The 16,368-nt window shown below is 43.1% G+C and overlaps 2 long non-coding RNA genes across 2 annotated transcripts in view; one reads left to right on the top strand and one right to left on the bottom strand.

Moving 5' to 3' along the window:
* The window catches only part of LOC136788694 (uncharacterized), a 47,036-nt gene that overhangs the window by 18,628 nt on the left and 12,040 nt on the right, over positions 1-16,368 (bottom strand). The gene's annotated exons all lie outside the window — the stretch shown is intronic.
* LOC136788693 (uncharacterized) lies at positions 750-5,961 on the top strand. Its single transcript, XR_010827329.1, has 2 exons — positions 750-1,443; positions 4,520-5,961. It is a non-coding gene; the product is annotated as an uncharacterized lncRNA (long non-coding RNA).

The raw sequence follows: 16,368 nt of genomic DNA, 5'->3' as shown, positions 1-16,368 counted from the left end.
CGTGGTAGACAGCAAGTTGAATACGAGCCAGCAGTGTGCCCTGGCGGCCAGGAGGGCCAACCGTGTCCTGGGGTGCATCAAGCACGGCATCGCTAGTAGGTCAAGGGAGGTGATTGCCCCCCTCTACTCTGCGCTGGTGCGGCCTCACCTCGAGTACTGTGTGCAGTTCTGGGCACCACAGTATAAAAAGGACATGAAACTGTTGGAGAGTGTCCAGAGGAGGGCTACGAAGATGGTGAAAGGCCTGGAGGGGAAGACGTACGAGGAACGGCTGAGGTCACTGGGCCTGTTCAGCCTGGAGAAGAGGAGGCTGAGGGGAGACCTCATCACAGTCTACAACTTCCTCGTAAGGGGGTGTCGAGAGGCAGGAGACCTTTTCTCCATTAACACCAGTGACAGGACCCGCGGGAACGGGGTTAAGCTGAAGCAGGGGAAATTTAGGCTCGACATCAGGAGGGGGTTCTTCACAAAGAGGGTGGTTGCACACTGGAACAGGCTCCCCAGGGAAGTGGTCACTGCACCGAGCCTGTCTGAATTTAAGAAGAGATTGGACTGTGCACTTAGTCACATGGTCTGAACTTTTGGGTAGACCTGTGCGGTATCAAGAGTTGGACTTGATGATCCTTAAGGGTCCCTTCCAACTCAGGATATTCTATGATTCTATGATTCTATAATTCCAGGAAGCCACCTGAGGCACAACAGTAGCATAGAAACTATCACAAACTGTACATAAATTGGGCCAACTGTGATGTATAAGAAATGTTTGTTCATTATTTTTCATGGCTATATTAAGAAGGGAACAAAAGGAGCTGCTCAAGCAGCGGTAAAAACCTTGAGACATCCTGCCTGTTGATGTCTCGGATATACGGTTGAGAGAACTTTGTGTAAACAGTACAATTGCCAACCCGATAACCCACTGCCCTATCTTAAGAAAAACTAACATGACCAAATAAGGAGGAGAAACGCTGCAAACTAAGCAGAGGAAGACTACTGCCTTCATCCGCGCGACCACCAGAGGGACAGAGACGACCCCCTAGCAACAATCGACGCAGCCGCAGTACTAGAAAGGGGCCACGTAACCCCGGAAGAACCTGATGATAAAAGGGGACTGCGAAAGGGGGAGGGCGCGCGCCGTTTGGAGGAGCATGGACTCCCCGGCCGTCCAGCGCTGTTTTGCTTGCTGATCGCTTACTCAATAAACTAATTCTTTCTGGCTAAAAGAGTAATTTATAACAAATTTGGTGCCGTGACTCGGATAGAGGTAATTTGATCGAGAAACCTATCGAAGGGGGCGCCCCGCCGATTTCGGCGGCCTTCGCCGGGACTACTCCCGTTCAAGCCCTCTACCGACGAACCCTAAATTTCGGGCAGCAAGCAAATAAAGCCGGCAAAACCTCTAGGTAATCTCTGTGCACGAAGGCCAAACGAAGACCCACGGGGTGGGTAAGTATAGGCCGGTGATCCGTTCGGTCGGGGTTGGTGATCCCGGAGTGCGTCTGTGTGAGACGTCCAATTGCGGACGAAGTGAGTGCGGACCCCTCAGTAGTGCGGTTCCCACATCCCGCGAGGGACTGGGCCACGACAAGGGGGAAGCGGCTGTGTGTGTGTGTGAAGGCACTCCGGAAGATGGGACAGAAGAAGAGTAGGCCTTCTTGTCCCATGGGTGGGGTAATGCCTAGTGCTAGGTTGCCCCCTATTCCCCCAGATAGCCCACTGGGGTTAATGATTAAGAATTGGAGTGATTCCCCTTCTAGGCGAGGAAAGGATAAAGTAAAAATAATTCATTATTGTGTTGAAGTTTGGGGAGGTAGGCAAATTATTGGCCCATATCTGGGTCGTTTGACGACTGGGTGTGCCAAGCCTTAAATGTTTATGTAAATGCAAAGGAACCTTTTTGTTTAGAGGAGAGCGAATATGCGAGCTTTTGGATTGGCTCAGAGAATCGAGTTAATCTGTACCCTTTAAAAGAAAAAGGAGGGGCAAAATTACAAATTGTGGAGCCAAAATTACAATTTGTGGAGCAAGAGGTAAAGTACCTGGGTCACCAGTTAAGTAAGGGGACTAAGAAGTTAGACCCAGACAGAATCAGTGGAATATTGGCTTTAGCGTCCCCGCGAACTAAAAGGCAGGTATGACAATTACTAGGATTAATAGGCTATTGTAGACAATGGGTAGAGGATTATAGTGGAAAGGTAAAATTTCTCTATGAAAAACTGACTAGAGACAGGTTGCTGAAATGGACTCGGGAAGATGAGGAACGACTGAACAAGTTAAAGGAGGAACTAGTACGCCCCCCAGTGTTAAGCTTACCAGATTTAAGGAGGCCGTTTTGTTTTTTTTGTGAACAGCGCAGAAGGCACGGCATACGGAGTGCTGGCCCAAGAATGGGCAGGGAGTAAAAAACCTGTGGCCTATTTGTCTAAATTATTGGATCCGGTTAGCCGGGGTTGGCCAAACTGTTTGCAGGTAGTGGTAGCTGCTGCCTTGTTAGTGGAAGAAGCACAGAAGATCACTTTTGGGGGGGAAATCAAAGTAATATCTCCACACAATATATGCGGGGTACTGCAACAGAAGGCAGAGAAATGGATCACTGACGCCAGATTATTAAAATATGAAGGAATTTTGATTTCCTCTCCGAAATTAACATTAGAAACAACCTCCCTACAGAACCCTGCTCAATTTCTTTATGGGGAACCAAATGAGTCCTTAGGACATGATTGCCTCCGAAATATAGAAGAGCAAACGAAATTGAGACCTGATCTAGAAGAGGTGGAATTACCCATCGGTGAACAGATATATGTGGATGGTTCCTCGAGAGTAGTTGAGGGAAAGCAAAAATCAGGATAGGCGTTAGTAAACGGGAAAACATTTGAGATAGTGGAATCTGGACCTTTGAGCCCTAGGTGGTCTGCCCAAGCTTGCGAGCTATATGCCATATTGCGGGCCCTAAAATTGTTGAAAAATAGAAGCGGTACAATATATACAGATTCAAAATATGCTTATGGGGTAGTACATACATTTGGTAAAATATGGGAAGAAAGGGGGCTCATCAATTCACAAGGAAAGGGTTTAATACATCAGGAATTGATTACCCAGATTTTACAAGCTATCAGAGAGCCCAAAGGAATTGCCGTAGTACATATAAAAGGGCATCAAAAAGGCCTCAACCCTCAGGTTAGGGGTAATAATCTAGCAGATCAGGAGGCAAAAAGGGCATCATTAATGAGTATAAGAATTATAAGAACGAGGGAAGATTGCCCAGACTGTGGGAAATAGTTAATACTTATACTTAATACTTAATATATAATAATTAATATAATAATTAATAATATAATGAATATATAATAATACTTAATATAATATTTAATACTTAATACTGTGGGAAAGACTTAAAGGAATTTCCATGTTATGATTGCTGGAAGGATTTTGGTTTTGATGCCATACAATGTAGTTGCTCGTTCTGGGAAAAGGAGGAAGGGAAAAATCCGCATTGCTACTTGCACGGGCCCATATATACATTGCTCTGCTTTACGCAGCCAGAAAAAGGATAAAATGGCTCAAATGGGTATAAAAGAGATGGGGGTAAATGGGTATTGCCCGATGGACGGGAGATGCTCCCTAAGTCTGCAGCTTTAAGAGTGCTACGGAGGTTTCATGAAAACACTCATTGGGGAGCTCAAGCACTAGTGGATCAATTTGCTACAAGGTATATGTGTATTGGGATATACAATGTAGCAAAACGAGTTGTGAATGATTGCCTTGTCTGTAGGAGAGTGAACGCCCGACAAATGAGAAAAAGAGTGTTAGGAGGTCGGGAATTGGCGCACCGACCTTTTGCCAAAATCCAGATGGATTTCACAGAGCTTCCAAAAGTAGGAAGGTATAAATACTTATTAGTGATTGTAGACCATCTCACGCACTTTGTCGAAGCTTTCCCGACGACGAGAACAACGGCCCATGCCGTGGTGAAAATACTATTAGAAAACATTATCCCGAGATACGGGATTATAGAAACAATTGATTCTGACCGAGGCCCGCACTTTGTATCGAAAGTGTCCCAAGAAACTATGAAAGCTTTGGGGACAGATTGGGAATATCATACTCCGTGGCACCCTCAAAGCTCTGGAAAGGTGGAACGAATGAATGGTGAAATTAAAAAGCAACTAACAAAGCTTATGATGGAGACAAAAACCTCCTGGGTGAAATGTTTACCGCTTGCACTATTGAATATCCGGACACAGCCCCGAGCCGATGTCGGAATCTCACCTTTTGAAATGCTGTATGGTATGCCTTATGATTTAGAGATGCCATCTGATCGCCCCCAGGTACAGGATATCCAATTAAAAGCTTATTTAATACAGCTTATGAACCGACGGAGGGAGTTGCAAGCGAAAGGCTTGGTGGCTAGATATAGCAATCCATAGGATACAACCTGGAGATAGGGTTCTAATTAAGACATGGAAAGAAACGTCTTTAACACCACAGTGGGGAGGCCCCTATGTTGTTTTACTTATCACAGAGACGGCTATCCAGATGGCTGAGAAGGGGTGGACGCATGCCAGTCACATGAAAGGACCGATCCAGAAAAGCGAATGGGAAGCGGTCGCAGGCCCTGATGACTTAAAGCTCACGTTGAAACGAACTCGATAAATATGGTCTAACTGTCTATGTATCGTAAAAAAAGGGGGAGAGGGGACCCTGTTTGATCAGAAAAAGGTTGCAGTTACCCGAGAAACTCCCCTGAAGAACACTGCTGCTGCCGAGAAGAACCTGCACCTTGTAGTTCGCTGCAACCGAACTGACAAGTGAGGCAGAGAGTGAAACAGTGGGGAATTACGTGGCCAGGTAAAGAACTCCGGAAAATGGGCCCTAGCCATTTTTTTGCGATACATAGTAATGGGTACGATTGTTTTCACTGTTCCTGAGTCTGCGCACCCTCACAAACCTTTTAAATGGAGCCTGATTAGATGGGAAGATCACCATGTTGTTCAGCAGATAACTACTGCTGGGGGACTGATAGGGGAGGCATCATCTATATAAAGAAGGAAGAGACTAAGAGTCCCCAACGGGTGGGACCAAATCAGGAACTGTCGGGGAGTGTTTTGAGGATTCAGCCTACACAAGCTTTTAGAATGCTAACTCCTAATAGCCCTAAACCACTGGAGGTTGCTAATAAATCAGTAAACCCGGAGTACGGGATTAGAAATGAAGGGCTGACCGGGAGAAACATATGGAGAATCATGAATGCTAGTTATCAGTTGTTGAATCAAACAAATCCAGACGTGCCTAGACCTTGCTGGTTATGTCTTGATATAAGGCCCCCATATTACGACGCCATTGGGGATCTGGGAGAGACCACCCGTTCAAACGAAACCGATCCCCCACAATGCAATTGGGGAAGGGGTAGGAATAACATTAACGGAAGTAACTGGGAATGGCAGGTGCGTAGGCACGGTCCCTGGTGAGAAGTTCCATCTATGCAATATTACAGAAAATGTTACACAATTAGACAAAGAAAAATGGTTAATACCAGCAGATAACACTAGATGGGTCTGTTCATTGATGGGTGTTACTCCTTGCTTATCACTCAAACTCTTTAATGTGTCTCAAGATTTCTGTATACAGGTAATAATTGTACCAAGAATTCTGTACCATTCTGAAGAGTGCTGTGTATATGCAGACCACACTGGAGTAGTGAGGGATACAATGATGAAACTCAGAGAAGGATTGGAAAAGAGGAAACGAGAGAATGAAGCCAGGCAGAATTGGTACGAATCTTGGTTTAATTATTCACCTTGGCTTACAACTTTGCTGTCAACAATAGCAGGACCCTTGTTGTTATTAGTGTTAGGGCTAACCTTTGGACCATGTATTTTTAACCGAGTAATCGCGATTGTAAAAAGCCGTTTAGAGGCAGCGCATTTGATGCTTATCCGTGCTAAATATGAGCCTGTAACTATGGATGAGGATGCAGAAACTTTAATGCTCAGTAGTCAGGCATACCAGGAATTAATGAACAAAATAACTAGCTAAAAGAAAAAGGAGGGATTGTGATGTATAAGAAATGTTTGTTCATTATTTTTCATGGCTATATTAAGAAGGGAACAAAAGGAGTTGCTCAAGCAGCGGTAAAAACCTTGAGACATCCTGCCTGTTGATGTCTCGGATATACGGTTGAGAGAACTTTGTGTAAACAGTACAATTGCCAACCCGATAACCCACTGCCCTATCTTAAGAAAAACTAACATGACCAAATAAGGAGGAGAAACGCTGCAAACTAAGCAGAGGAAGACTACTGCCTTCATCCGCGCGACCACCAGAGGGACAGAGACGACCCCCTAGCAACAATCGACGCAGCTGCAGTACTAGAAAGGGGCCACGTAACCCCGGAAGAACCTGATGATAAAAGGGGACTGCGAAAGGGGGAGGGCGCGCGCCGTTTGGAGGAGCATGGACTCCCCGGCCACCCAGCGCTGTTTTGCTTGCTGATCGCTTACTCAATAAATTAATTCTTTCTGGCTAAAAGAGTAATTTATAACACAACCACTTTCTCTGCTATATTGTGAATGCATGCATTACAGAAACCAAATTTTCCACATGTACTTTGACGCCTGTATAGGACACATCCTACATGATTGAATGACTTTCCTTTCAGATGGCCTCTGGAGCAGAAAATGCTGTGAAGTCTGTCCTAAATCCAGTAACTGCTGTACTTCGGGAAATTAACCATCCATAAGTCATGACTGCAATGGAAATAAATATTACTGATCGTACACGAAATGTGGCCATGCAGACAGAAAGTGAAAAGCAAGAGAGGAGATAATGGAAACACAGGCACATAAATCAATGAATTTAAGACTACTAAGAGAAGGGAATTCATTCAACAAGATAGTTCTATTAACATCCGGGTTTTAACATAGAAGATAAGATGGTTTTGAGCCACTTATCTCAAGTGAATTAAATGACAATTGTAATGTAAGTAGTGCCCTTCATTCACCACAAATAAATGATGTGCCCAGAGTAAAACAAAGCAAATAGAAACCAACTCACAGGATGAGGTTGGCAGTGAAATCCGAGAACATTTCCATGTCCTATTTACACAATTAGGGGCACCTGCAAGGAGAATAGACTATTTTCTTTTCTAGTGAAATTAAAAATAAAGAGGCAGCTTGCCTCAGGATGGATGCTACTACTTGCAGAGAATTTCTGAGACAATAGGTTAGTGCTTCTAATATATGCAGCCTTGAATTCAATGTCTTATTACAGAATATAGTGAAATAGATATACAAGTACTCAAGAAGAACAGACAGAAATGTTTTAGAGTAAAATTGAATGTTTAATAGTAAGCATTTTAATAATTACTGAGATGTGAATTAATTGATTTGAAACAAAAAAATGTTTCCCACTGTTTTGTGCTAAATTAGCAGCCAGTGCTTTTACCTCCACTGAGACAGAGCATGCTGGAAAATGAGAATGGGAGTTGAGATACACAGCCACAATTGTCTGCCTCATGTTTGATCTTGAGAAACTCCCTTGTATCCAGTGCAAACTGCTCACAGCGCCCCTCTTGAGTAAAAAGCTGAAGATATTATTGTATCTCTGCTCACAGGTTATCCACCAGTGAATCTCACTTAATTTGCCTGTCCCCCCTCCCCAGCCCCAACCCCAACCCCAAATAAGAGTTACCATTGTTTTATTTTTACAAGTGGAAGCAGAAAAAGACAAAGTGATGCTGCAGCAGGTGCCAAAGACAACTGCATTGGAGCCAGTGGCTGATGAATTCTGCTCTATGTGCCCTTCAGATTGTGCTCCCTGCCCAAACAGTACTGTAGAAGACTACCACAATACCAACTTTTTTCCACTAACTGAATACAAGCAGAGTGATCCAAAAGCAGAAGCCAAGCTCAGTAACCCTTTGCTTAGTAGGCAAAGGATGCTAAGATGTGAACATCAGCAGGCTTGTGTTGTCACATAGCCTCTGCAGGCAGAAGTGCTGTGCTCTCCTTCAAGCCAGAGGAGGTCACAGTCCAGTCATAAAAGTTGTGTGACCATTTCTATGGGAAGGATGTAATGCAAAAGCAAAAAAGGTCTAAACCAGAACACATCTTAACTACGCTTAATGTTGGGAATCTGCCTCAGGACAGAAACTTCTGCAAAATGAGAGGCAGGATTCTCAGTCAGGATTATCTATGAAACCCTAAGGCCTTGATTTCATTTTGAATATAGGACATTTTACACTGAGCCACACAGAGAAGAAAGAAAACACTTTTGAGCAAAAGACTGAATTTCCCTTGTCTGAAATAATAAGCTGTCTGCACTGAGTGGTATCATCAAGTGTTTGTTCATCATGAATACAAGCAGAAAACTGTGCTAAGAATGGAGACTTCTTTGATACCCATTTTAGAGCCCTTCAAGTCTGATGTGGGAAAGCTACTCTGTATTTCACAAAGGTCTGCCAGTTGCTGCCACAACTACTGGTACTGCTGCCACAGTAGAAGTCAACTTCCTCTGTGTCACAGGGAGTCCCTCCCCTCTGCTCGCACAACAGGCTCTTCCGTATCTCATCTCTCAGTGACAGTGTTCTTCAGAAAGGAGGAATTCTCTGCCCTGTCAACCCTGACCCCTCCCAGAATCTCACGCATTTTTTCAAGGCACATCTCAAAACCTGTGGACCATATGCACATCTGCAATCCCAGCCTGGAGTCGGTGTAATTCCTTTACTCAGAGTGCAGATCCAGCCCCACAGTATGCTTTTTTCTGGTGCCTTTGCTTTTTCTTCAGCTGTGTTCCTGCTTCAGCATGTTCTGAAAACTTCGATGACACCTGATGTGGTGGTGGGATGCTTTGCAATCCGCGTACCTTCTGACCACAGCCTAGTGTCCTCAAATCTATGTAAGATTTAGAAAAAATGTTTTTAGAAAAATAATTATACAATTAATTTATTATAATAAAGGGGAAATTAATTTCCTTTCATCTTTGGAAAAAAACAGTAATTATGATAAACAGGCAAATGGACTTTAAAAACTGTCTTAGATTCAGAGAAACTAGAGAAATACCCTAGCTAATTTCCTTTTACACTAGTGAAACGAAGAGCTATTCCTCTGCAGTCAGTAGATTTAAACCAATGTACAACAGCAGCACTTAAGAAGAAAATAAGGTCCTGTATTCTTTTAATAGGACTTGAGCTTGGTACCATAGTAAAAATGAATGCTGCTGCAAAACACATGCTAAAAGCACACTTTCAACAAGTGTTCTAGTTTTCAGGAAGCATAAGAAGAGTGCTGATAAAACTTTGGCAGAAGGTCTCCAACATCTGCTTACTGTGATCCCTGTTGGATAGGATAGGATAGGATAGGATAGGATAGGATCGGATCGGATCGGATAGGATAGGATAGGATAGGATAGGATAGGATAGGATAGGATAGGATAGGATAGGATAGGATAGGATAGGATAGGATAGGATAGGATGGAACGGAACGGAACGGAATAGAACAGAATAGAATTGAACAGAACAGTTGGAAGGGACCTAAAAAGATCATCTGACCTCTTCAGGGCTGTCCAAAAGCCAAAGCATGTTACTGAGGGCATTGTCCAAACGCCTCGTGAACACCGAGAGGCACGGGGCACCAACCACCCAGCTAGGAAGCCTGTCCCAGTGCCTGACCACCCTCACGGCACAGAAATGTTCCCTAACGCCCAGCCTGGCCCTCCCCTGGTGCAGCTCTGTGCTGTGCCCGTGTGCCCTGCCATCGGTGACCAGGAGCAGAGACCGGCACCTCTCTGCTGCTTCCCCTCCTCAGGGAGCTGCGGGGAGCCATGGGGTCACCTCTTGGCCTCCTCTTCTCCAGGCCGGACAGCCCGAGTGTGCACAGCCTCTCCTCACGGGCATGCCCTCCAGGCCTCCTGCCGGCCCTGCTGCCCTCCTATGGGTGCCTTCAAGTACCTGAACACCCTTTTTGTGCTGTGGGGCACAGACCTGCACACAACATGCAAGGCAAGGCTGCACAAATGCTAAATATAGCAGAGGAATCACCTCTATATGCTGTGCTGTGTTAATGCACCCCAAAATGCAGTTTGCCCTCCTGGGTGCCAGAGCACACAGCTGGCTCATGTTGAACTTGCTGTCCACCAGCACCCCCAGGTCCCTTTCTGCAGGGCTGCTCTCCAGCCACTGGTCTCCAAAACTGTGCCTGTGTCCAGCATTACTCCGTACCATCTGCAGCACCTGGAATTTTCATTTATTGAGCTTCATATGTCATTTCATGCCATTGCTAATCGCCCAGTGCGCCATCCTATTCAGATCCCTCTGCAAGGCCTCTCATCGCTCCTGGGGGTTTTCTAATTCCTAAAACTTTCAAATGTGCTCTGCATAAAGCAAACTAAGAAGGGAAGGGACATGAGGAAAAAAGAGATTTACAAACAACTCCCTTGCTCCTACCTACATCAAATTTGTTTCTCTCTCTCTAAAAGGAAAGGCACTTTTTCACCATCTCTATTTTTCTGTTGAATTTACAACCTGAAGTGATATAGGAAAGCCTGGTTAGCAACATGGCAATACAGTCTGACAAAATAATAAGTTTGGAAAGTGGAAACAGCTTGCGTATGCGTCCTTCTAGCTCAGAGAACTGCAGGCAAATTTTGGCTGTTAAAAGAAACAGTCACCTTGCCAGGATGGGAGTTCTTAAGCCATAAAAACCTTTTGATATTTAAAAAAAAAATCAAACAAAGGAAGTTAAACACCAGGAAAAATTAAGGTTTCCTGTTGGAAAAATAAATAAATAAATAAATAAAAATCTTGCCTTTTCCACCCCCCCCCCCCCCCCCCCATTTCTTCCTATCTCTCCGTTTCTGAAACAGTCAGTTTTCACTACTGGTTGGTGATGGGCTTCCATATTTCCAAATTTGTAAAGTAAGAACACAATCAGTCTTTTTGGGGAGAGATTAATTTCCTAGTCTTTCCATCCTTCCCTTTATAAAATGGCTTTCATATTTTAATCTCTGTTTTGTCAGACTGTCAGACCTTCACAAGCTGTAAATTAGAACTGAATCCTGAATTATTGACAGGCTTTCTTGGACAACATTCTTTCATCTTTAAAAAAAAAAGGAAAAACAAGAAATGCACTGTCCATACCCCAGAGAGGTTTTGTTAACTTCGCTTCTGAAAAAGCCCACATTTCAGATGAAAACTCTGAGCGGTCTTACTTTCTGCAGACAGATACGCATACTGGACATCAAACTGAACCTATTCATAGTGGGTTCATTATAGGGCCCTCAAAGCAACAGCCGAACAACAGTAGCTACCATCATTTTTTATTTATTGACTATTTTTACAAGTATGAGAATGGCAAGAGAAAAAAAAATAGCAAAATAATAACTTGCATAGAAATATATAATTTGTTTTCTGCCATGATGCTTACACTGGAAATCTATATTATTGTTGTATTTGACTATTTATGCCCCTAGTGCTAAAGGTACACATAACAATTGATAGTCATTTTTACTATGCTCTTTGTCATGAACACAGATAGGCTAAGGAAGTGCTGTTACTCACACTTTCCAGACAGAGAACTATAGCACTGACAAATGCAGTAGGCTGTTGTCTGTGGAACAAAAACTAAAAGCAATTTTTCTAGCTTTTCAGAAGCTCCAGATAGCATCACCTCCTTCTTACCTCCCCAGAGCACTTGGCTACCAGCACATTAGCACCAATGAAATGCTATGATAGCATGCTGGGCATCAGGAAAACTATTATCATCATGTATCAGCACCCCAAGAGAGTGTGTCCTGACTACCTCAAGCTATTTTGTATCTTACAAATAGGAAGGAGGAAAAATTAGGTTCATTGGAAATGTCTTTCACTGTTTTGTTTCTTGAACTTATGTTACCACACCAAAAGTAGTTCTATATATCCTCTCACTTTCAGCTTTTCTGATCAAAAATATATATACATATCAAAAGCATGAAGTCCCCTTTCATGGGGGACTTTGAAAATTATGGCCTTTCTATCCCTAAACATAAATATTTAATTACATCCCTGTCAAATCAAACACAAAAAAAACTCCTCAGGTCAAACCAAAACAATGCGTAAGGGAAGCAATTTGGGTAGAAAGAATAATACAATGACATAAATATTTCCACAAGTCTCCACAAGATATCTATTTAAATATTAATCAAATTTTAAACTGTGGTTCATGTGCCACAGTGAACAACCAGTTTTTCAGAAACTCTTTGCATCAAGCAGATGTGGAAATGAATATGGAATTTAAGAAAATACATTTCTTTCAGGAAGATACTTAGCTAGAATACAGGCTACCATTTTAAGATTTTTTAGCAAGTGTAGAGTTCACAAAATATATTAAGACTACAAGTTCCTCTACAATTACAAATCATTATATTCAAGGCAAATGCTCCACAAAAGTCAGTGCATTATGAAAGTAGGTCACACTAAGTAGTCATGTGTCCTGCAAGGCTTGGAAATTATTTACAAAACTATTAAGGGCCATAGTTACCTATCTTCTCTTTGAAGTATATTACTACAGGTTATTTATTTCCGATATTTACAAGCATTTTAAACAAAAGACAGGGCATTTCTTGGAGAGATGCCAATGCAATAACAAATTGGTTACAACCATTCAAAAGGGACACCAACCTCCAGAGTACACCCCCTTTGTTTTATTTCAGTACAATCAGTATACTCTTTCTGAGAACTTGTACCAGGCTGCAGCACATCAGACTATTTATTCATGAGGCAGTTGCTTGAACATTTAAATAAAGAGCAGTAAGAATTATGAAAGGATTGATAGCATTTCAGACACATAATCTGCCTGAAATACTTGTCCATGTACCCAACTTACTTTACTTAGTTACAAATTTCTGGCTTTGCCTTTGGCTAGCTCTTTCAGCGCATGATGGCTAAACTTTTCTATTCTATGTGCAAGAATTTATCAGCTTGTTTTCCTAAAAACTTTAGAGAAACCTAAGGTACTTCCAGATTACACAACTTGTAATAATGACAAATTTTCACAAAGTGAATTCCAGATGCTTCTCAACAGCCATTTGTAATAATTTGGATGTTAGAGTCCTTTCAACAGAAAAAAAAAAAAAAAAAAAAGAGGCCTTCACAGACTGTAAACAAGAATTTGTAACACTAAAAAAGAGAATTAATCTCTCATAAACTTTAGGTAGGTTTCTAAATACCAGTATTTACTACAATCAGATTAACTAAGATCCATTGTTAGGTTTCAACTGGGGAAATGCATTCTTTTAATTAAAACCAGTAATTTTTAATTAATTTTTTTTTAATTAAATCCAGTACCTAGAGGGGGCCTACAGGAGAGCTGGCATGGGACTCTTTGCCACGGAGTGTAGTGACAGGACAAGGAGTAATGGGGCTTTGGGCAACCTGGTCTAGTGAGAGGTGTCCCTGCCCATGGCAGGGGGGGGGGTTGAAATAAGATGATCCTAAAAGGTGCCTTCCAACCCATACCATTCTGTGATTCTATGAAAACTGCCACAATATTTTCTGGGATTTCCTGCCTGGAAGATACAACTTGCATACTTCATAAAAGGCATAACCTTTTAAACTTTTTTCATCAGGAAGCCACATGCTCATGAGCACAACGTACCTAGAACATTGGCCAAAGCATTCCAGCCTTTCCAAACACCTGGAAAGAAGTGTCTAAATCACAGCAACACTCAGCACTGCATTCAGCTTTGGCCGGAATAGTTAGCAAACATCCCACAGCAGAGCAAGTTAAAAAATAGTTGCAGAAGCACTACATATGCCTTTCAGGCCAGCCTCCTGTCCCCAGGGGTGTGTTGCCACCCTTTGGAGCCCAGATGCACAGCCAAAAAGAGCAAGGACAGGGACCAGCAGTGCTTGGTCGCATCAGATCACTTTCCCTTCAGATCAATGCTTCTGCAGCATCACGGGGCTCTCTGGGCTTCTCTCTTCCTTGCAAACGCTCTCCCCAGGACCTAGGCTGTACGATACTGAGGATTTGAAGTATCTCTTACTCTGTACTGGGACAGGACATTATGGGTGTGACCAGGTTTCATGTCACATAAACAGTGAATAGATAAGGGCTGCACTTCCTCACTGGCTATCTAGAGAAAAGGAAACCTAAGAAGCAGGGTCGCAAAAATCCACCAGAAGCCACGAGAAGGAACAGATTCCTGCATACCTTCACCTTACCGAGATATGGAACCAAAACTTGCAGGGTCAGGCAATGCTAGGTTATGCCTGTTTGAAGCAGCAAAAAGAAACCCTCAGTGGAGATTCAAAGACATGTCAGGAGATGTGGGAGGGGACAATGCTCTTTTGTTTTATTTCCTTTATCGTTTTGTCAAGTGATTCTACAGGTGACAGAAGGAATAGGCACTGGAAATATTGCACATACTCAGCTTAAAGGCCTAGTCAAGCTGCAAAATACCTCATATTCTGACCCTGGCCTTCAACAAAACAGGCGAGGCATCAGCTGAGTCCTGTACACCAGCTCATGTCCCATTGCCAAGCGCCAAGAACAGAAAAGCTGGAGGCTAAAGGCTGCAAGTAGAGGATCTGAATTTTCTGCTCATCCTTTATGTTCTGCAGCCAGCAAGATCTGTGGGATGACCCTACCTTCTCTCCTCCCAGTACAGATGTCAGCATCCAGGAAAAAACAAGGAGGGAGAAGTATCTGAAAGCAAAAGTTTTCCCACTTGCCTGGTGAAAGAGTTGATGGAGTGCAGTTTAAGCAGCTGGAAATGCAAAGCACTTTCTATCTGAATTTAAAGAAAATTAATAGGAACAGATTGCCCACATTAAATCCAAGTTATTTTTTTTCTTTGAAATTGAGTAGCCATTAATATAAACTCAAGTCTGGGTTGTTGTGTTCCTATGCTTGAAAATTGGGAGAGGGCTGTGCTCTTGTAAACCTGCATTGCCCATATTTCCATCATGCGCTCCAAGAGACTGAATTTCTGAAAATGTTCCTAGGTTATTTGAGTTGGCTGTGAAGTAAAGTGGGTAAGCTACCTTCTCAAAAAATGGTAGTACTCCAACCAGTAGCAAACTTAGACATGCTGTTGGAAATCCTAGTTCACTATGACAGATCATTTCTTGGACAATATTTTTACAAGGCAAATGTCACAAGGAAAATGAAGCCTACCCAGAAGTATTGTTCAAATAAATATTGACTACATCTAATGGCACTAACTAAATAGATCAAGCTAATATGAGCAGGTGTCCTGGTTCCAGTTAGGACAGAGTTAATTTTCCTCATAGTAGCTGGTAGGGTGCTATGTTTTGGATTAGGATGAGAAGAGTGCTGATAACATGCTGATGTTTTAATTGTTGCAGAGCAGTGTTTACACCAGGCCAAAGACTTTTCGGCTTCTCGCTCTGTCCTGCCAGCGAGCAGGTTAGGGGTGCAGCAGGATCTGGGAGGGGACAGACCCAGGACAGCTGACCCAAACTGGCCAAAGGGGTATTCCATACCATCTGACGTCATGCTAAACAATATATAGGGGTGGCTGGCCAGGGTGGGGGGGCCGGCTGCTCGGGGATAGGCTGGGCATCGGTCAGCGGGTGGTGAGCAATTGCATTGTGCATCACTTGTTTCTTACACATTATTATTAGTAATACTATTATCATTATCACTATTATTATTATTGTTATTATTATATTCCTGTCTTAATAAACTGTCTTTATCTCAACTCACAGGCTTCACTTTCCCATTTCTCTCCCCCATCCCAGAGAGGGAGGGGGGAGGGTGAGCGAATGGCTGTGTGGTGTTTAGCTGCCAGCCGGGATAAACCACAACAGCAGGGAAAAAAAAAAAGCAAAGACCAATAGATAAATTTTGTCATGCATCTGTCGCTAACCTCATACTTTTTGCCATGCATTTGGAGTGGGAGACCAGAAGGAGACAAATTGGAGAAGGGGGACAGATACTATGCCTTGTTCATTCCCATTGAAAGCACAGCTCCTGCAGATTTCCTATCAGAAAAGGCTCTGCAGCAGTCAGATATGTGGAGGGAAAGAAGCTGCAAGCAGATGCTCCCAAGTGCATAGAGATGTGAGAAATATGCTGGGGGTGGAAGCAGGAGAGGAAAACACCTGCTACTGAAATGAGCAAAAGTGCTTAGGGGGAGGATGGGGATAAACAGTGCAGGAAGACAATTTCTGGACTTAGACAAGAGGACAGAGAGTGTAGAGGGATGCTGACGGATTGGAGGGAAATACTGAGAGCCCTCAGAGGTAAAGAGAAACCCAAAGATTAAGTGGGAAGGAAGAAGTGTGGGAAAAGGCAGGAGAAGAGGTGTCCAAGTGCTAGGAAGAACAGCTACTTTGGAAATGGATTTGCCTTCAGTGAATAATTATACTAT

This window comes from Anser cygnoides, chromosome W (assembly GCF_040182565.1).
Source record: "Anser cygnoides isolate HZ-2024a breed goose chromosome W, Taihu_goose_T2T_genome, whole genome shotgun sequence".
Taxonomy (NCBI): Eukaryota; Metazoa; Chordata; class Aves; order Anseriformes; family Anatidae; genus Anser; species Anser cygnoides.
Note: the sequence above shows the minus strand (reverse complement) of the source record. Positions and strands in the feature narration are given on the sequence as shown.